General features: G+C 36.6%; 1 non-coding gene across 1 annotated transcript; it reads left to right on the forward strand.

Moving 5' to 3' along the window:
- The first annotated feature begins 2,559 nt into the window (after window positions 1-2,559).
- On the forward strand, window positions 2,560-2,663 carry LOC122897839. The gene has a single exon (XR_006382671.1). It is a non-coding gene; the product is annotated as a U6 spliceosomal RNA (small nuclear RNA).
- The last annotated feature ends 3,010 nt before the right edge of the window (window positions 2,664-5,673 follow it).

Consider the following 5,673-nt stretch of genomic DNA (forward strand, 5'->3'; position numbering starts at 1 on the left):
CGAAATCCTCACCATACCCAGCATGGTCTTGCCTATTTAGCTCCCTTCATCTCTCTCTTTCTCTTTTTAAAAAATATTTTATTTCATTATTTGTCAGAGAGATTGAGAGAGAGAGAGAGAGAGAGAGGACGTGAGCACAGATGGGGGAGCTGCAGACAGAGGGAGAAGCAGGCTCCCCGCAGAGCAGAGAGCCTGATATGGGGCTCTAATCCAGGATGCTGGGATCATGCATAGTCTGGGCCAGAGACAGACACTTAACCCACTGAGCTACAGAGGTGCCCCACCCACTTCATCTCTTGAGTTCTTCCCACTCCTTCTGTCCCGTCCATAAAAGTTCTTCCTTACATGGTCCAAGCTGGTTTCCACCATGGAAAATTCCCACATGCTGCTCTGATAGACTGAAGGTGATTTGTCCCTCTATATCCAGCTAACTCTTACTCCCCTTTCAGGTTTGGTGTATTGGTCTCCTCTTGGGGAAATCATTAGCAGTCAGGATCCCAGCACCGATACTCTCCTTCCCTCCTTTACTTATTCATGGTAGCAGTTATCACTGTAATAATTTTAAAACTAGTTCTATCATTGGCAGTTTATTGTCAATCCTATTCTATTGATCATAAGCTCAATGAGGACAAAGTCCTCAATTAGTATTTGCTGAATGAATAAAGGAATGAAAATGTAAATCTAAACCTTAAGAAAAATGTTCTTTTTAATGACTTTATTCATTTATTTAAGGAAGAGGGTCAAATAGACTCTTTGCTGAGTGCAGAGCCCAACCTGGGGCTCATCTCATAACCCTGAGATAATGACCTGAGCAGAAATCAAGAGTGAGATCCTCAACTGGCTCAACCACTCAGGCACCCCAGAAAAATGTTCTTCTTCTTCTTTTTTTTTTAAAGAATCATTTATGTAATTTAGAGAGAGAGAGAGAGCATGCACATGAATGGGGGAGGGGCAGAGGGAAGAGAGCAAGAATCCCAAGCAGACTCCACACTGTGCATGAATCTGACTTGGGGTTTGATCCCATGACCCTGAGATCACAACCTGAGCTGAACCCTAAGAGTCTGATGCTAGACCAACTGCACCACCCAGGCATCCCAAAAATGTTATTTTTAAAGTATGTTTAGATATTGGCCTTGGAGACAGTTTTATCTCCCTGATATCCATGAATTTAGCCATAGCTAGAAAGTTTAACTGACTTGGAATCTGTAAGTCTTAGTGGTTCATGAATATTTTCTCTGTATGGGGGACAATTGACAATGAGAGGTTTTCTGAGAAGACTAGCCTGTGCTAACCATTATATATTGTAACACCGAAAAAAACAACGGAAGTGAGTAGTTACGTACCTGTTCAAACATAATTGAAGTTAAATAGATACTTATTCTGAATACTGATTTCATGAAGTGCCTTTCTAATGTTTAAAAAGTATAGAACATTTCTTCAGTATTAAAAGGATTATTACAGTAGTACTAAGGACTGTTGACTTGCAGCTTTGAATTTTTAAATTACTTATTTTAGAAGCCTGAATTTATTCTTTTAAATTTGCCAGCTATATTTATCATGAAACTGATTTTATCCAACAACCAGATAATACACTGACTTAACAACTCAATCCACATAGAATGACTGTAGATTCTGTCCAAATTGAGAACATGGCAAAAGGCATATTTCTTAATTGAGAATATGATTTTTCTAATAAAATACTGAGACTCTAACAGATTAGCTTTAAAACATAATATAGAATCATGATTATTTTAATCATGATTTTTTCAGCGGTGATTCTGTCCCTCTCCCTTAGGTACTTACATTCAATGTATTTGAGTTCTAGACAAGGGGGATATATGTAGCATGGAAATTTGCTCACATCGTTATTACTTGCCTTACCATCTGTCCCCAGCTGATAATTACATCTCTATTTTTACCGACAGAGATTCTTATAATCAGAATTATTACAACTATAGAGACAGATCTGCACAGGAGTTTCAATGCTTCAGAAGCTAAAATTAGTTTCTCATTTCTTAGTTTCATTTTGACACCGCCATTCCCATAAAGGCTCCAATGATTAAATGGAAATTCTTGAGGATATCAACTGTATATAGTATTGGCATCTCTGGATGTAGATTTTCATTGTAAATTATACAATGAAAGTGAGAGGGAGGAAGAAATGAGGGAATGGTTGGGGGTTTTTTGTTTGTTTGTTTGTTTGTTTTGGTGGAGGTTTTCCTCAATTTCAGAACGTTTTTATTTGGAGAGGGAGAAGGAAAGTTAGCTCCAGAGACACAGAATATTCAGAGAAGAAAATTATAAAACAAAGTACCCTGTGGAATTTGGTGTATCTGATGAAAATCTAGTTGTATTTTGCTGGTTTCAAACTTTAAGTTAGATTTACAGTGCAGGGATACACAAAATTTAAGTAAGCGATAGTAAATAAATGCTTACAATTGCTTTTCTTCTGGCATTGAAACTTTTTTTCCCTTAAGTTTCTCTAATTATTAAGATATTTTAACTTAATAGATATTTCTAAGTTCATCTATCACATAGGAATCAAAGCAAGACAGACCTGCCCTAGATTCGGCAGCACATTTACTAAAATTGGAACGACACAGAGATTAGATAGCCCCTGAGCAAGGATGACACAAAAAGCAAAACAGACCTAAACCAAAAATGCTGACCAGAATCACAAAAAGATAACCCTAAAATCTGAAAACAAAATAGAAGGTAGGAACAATGGGAAGTAGCATAGTTTCTCACATAAATAAAAGAACTGATCTATATCAGAGCTTCTCTACTTCTACACTATTTGGAACAATTCATTTTTTTGTTGGGTGACAGTCTTGTGCCTTGTGGGATGTTTAGCAGCATCTCTGGCCTCTAACCACTAGATACCAGTACCACACATCCTTTCTGAGTTGTCTCCCCTCTTTGCCAAGTAACCCCTTGGGGAAGAAGGCAAAAACATTCCCTCTCACTCTTTGAGAATCCTTGGTCTAGCTAAAAGCTTGTCAACTTGTGCATATGCAGGTGGATTTGGTAGATTGTCAGAAGGAAGATTGCTGGATCAAAGGGCTGGAGGACAATGCCTGGTGCTTCATAGTGTCCCAGAAAAGTGAATGGTCAAACATTGCTTATTTTGCCATACTGATAAGTGAGGGGGAAAATGTCTCTCTGTTGATTTATTTTGTATATTCAAGCTTATTTTGACAGGACAGTTTTTACTTATTCTGTTGTCAAGGGGACCACCTTAACAGCATTTGTTACTTCTTTAAAGCCATGCTTCTCAAACTTGGTCATTGTTCAGACAATTTAAGGAAAGGACCAAAGTTATTTTGGTCTCTCTCTGTGGTCTTCAATGATTTTCACTAGGCAATTACTTCAGTAGGTTCAAACAAATGTGTAAAAAATGATATCTGTAGCTTACATCTTCAAAGCAGCTATAAAAATGAAGTCATCAGTATATAAATTACATAATAACAAAACAGTCAAACCAAAACATTTAAATTAACAGTGCTAATTTAATGTGGATGTTGATATACCATGAACATTTGATCACCGCAGACAATATGACTATGGGACTGCTTATTAAGGAGGATAGTTATGTGTTTGCCTTTGCCCTTTGTACGCAGTGCCACAAGATGTGGCAATCTGCCCTCCATTGCTAAGCTATTCTGTCACCTTAGGTCTCCTGAAAGATCCAGGGAAGCATGTGGCCTTCTTTTCTAGTAGAAAATTAACATTAATGTACACACCCTTTCTTCCCAGAATCCCCTTCCTCCAATTATAAAAGCATTTCTGGAAGATTTGTCCCCCAGGCCCAGGGATATGTGACCCCTCCTGGCCACCTGCTCTTTAGAGGGAAATGCATTCTCACCTGTGCAATTGTATTCACATCTTTCTTGAGAAATGACAGTATTGGTGATTAAGAATTTTCCTTTCCTGTCAAATAATCAAAATTATCAATTGTATTTTTCAATTATGACCATATTTTGACTGTTACTATATTGTATCTACTGATAAGGTCCTGACTGTGTTTGAAAATGGCCTTGGATATTTCTGCCTAATGAATAAATGATACCAGAATAATAATATTTAGTAATTAAGCAGTAATAAAATGAAGCTTCAAGAAGAACATAAGTTACAAACATCAACATGACCCCATTTTTTTTCTTTTCTTTGATCATCATACATTTCTGGTTTTAAGTTTTAGTATCCATTCACATTTAGCTTCTTATTGTGTTAACTTTATGATAATGAAAAATATCAGGAACAACTAGAAGGGGAGGAGATAATATCCTTAAATATGGGCAGAGCCAATGTCCATACTTACACTCATATTTTTGTGGATTTAGAGCTTTTTACTAAGTAGTTGAAAACCAATTTAGGACAGTTTGTGTGCATGAGAATCATAAATTTTTATGAATGGTGTGTGATGGCCTGAAGTATTTTAGCAATTCTGTTTTATGCATATATGTACATATTAATTGTCTTCTGTCATTTCTTGTTCCAAATGTATTTGGTTGGCTTCATTGGAAGAGACACTTATAAGTAACACCAGGAAATATAAAGACAATTGTTCAAAATTATGAAAAAATAAGAACAATTACAATAAAACCTTAGCACAGAATATTAAATTCAACTCTTCCTGGATGACAAGATAGCAAGGGAAATACTATGTTTTACATATTTTTGTAGTTTGGTAAAGGAAAATGCACATTGCTTCATAACACCATATTCTTTTGAGAAATGTTAGGTAATTTTTCATTTTTAATATTTTGAGACACATTGTACTGTATAATAATGGTCTATGATCTAAAATTATGTTTTTTTAAATAAAAGATGGAGAAATAGTATTTCCATGGCCTTTAGCCATTTTATATTTATTTTAATAAAAATCTAAGTCCTAATTTTACAACTTAAGTCAGTGAAGACATTTTGACTGGATGCAGAGTTAATATATCATTAACCAGTCTGATAATCATTTTATTTTATTTTATTTTATTTTTATTTTTTTTTTTTTTAAAGATTTTATTTATTTATTTGACAGAGAGAAATCACAAGTAGGCAGAGAGGCATGCAGAGAGAGAGAGAGAGGGAAGCAGGCTCCCTGCTGAGCAGAGAGCCCGATGCGGGACTCGATCCCAGGACTCTGAGATCATGACCTGAGCCGAAGGCAGCGGCTTAACCCACTGAGCCACCCAGGCGCCCCCATTTTATTTTATTTTTAAGATTTTATTTATTTGACAGAGAGAGAGAGCACAAGCAGGGGCAGCTGCAGGCAGAGGGAGAAGCAGGTTCCCTGCTGAGCAGGGAGCCCGATGTTGGACTCAATCCCAGGACTCCGGGATCACTACCTGAGCCAAAGGCAGAAGGCTTTGGGCCATCCAGGTGCCTCTCTGATAATCATTTTAGAATAGGAATTAGCAAACTTTTTCTACAAAGAATCACATCGAAATATTTTAGACTGTGGGTCAAATGTTCTTTGTCACAGCTACTCAACTCTGCCATGGTAGCATGAAAGCAGCTATAAGCAATTTATAAGTGAATGTGCTTACTGTCTTCCAATAAAACTTTATTTACAAAAACAGGTGGTGGCCTGGAATTGACCCACACATATCATGTATCCTGGAGTGTATTCTCAAATACTAATTATTTTAATGATCTCTTTACCTTTTTATGTGC

The sequence above is a fragment of the Neovison vison genome, chromosome X (assembly GCF_020171115.1).
Source record: "Neovison vison isolate M4711 chromosome X, ASM_NN_V1, whole genome shotgun sequence".
Taxonomy (NCBI): Eukaryota; Metazoa; Chordata; class Mammalia; order Carnivora; family Mustelidae; genus Neogale; species Neogale vison.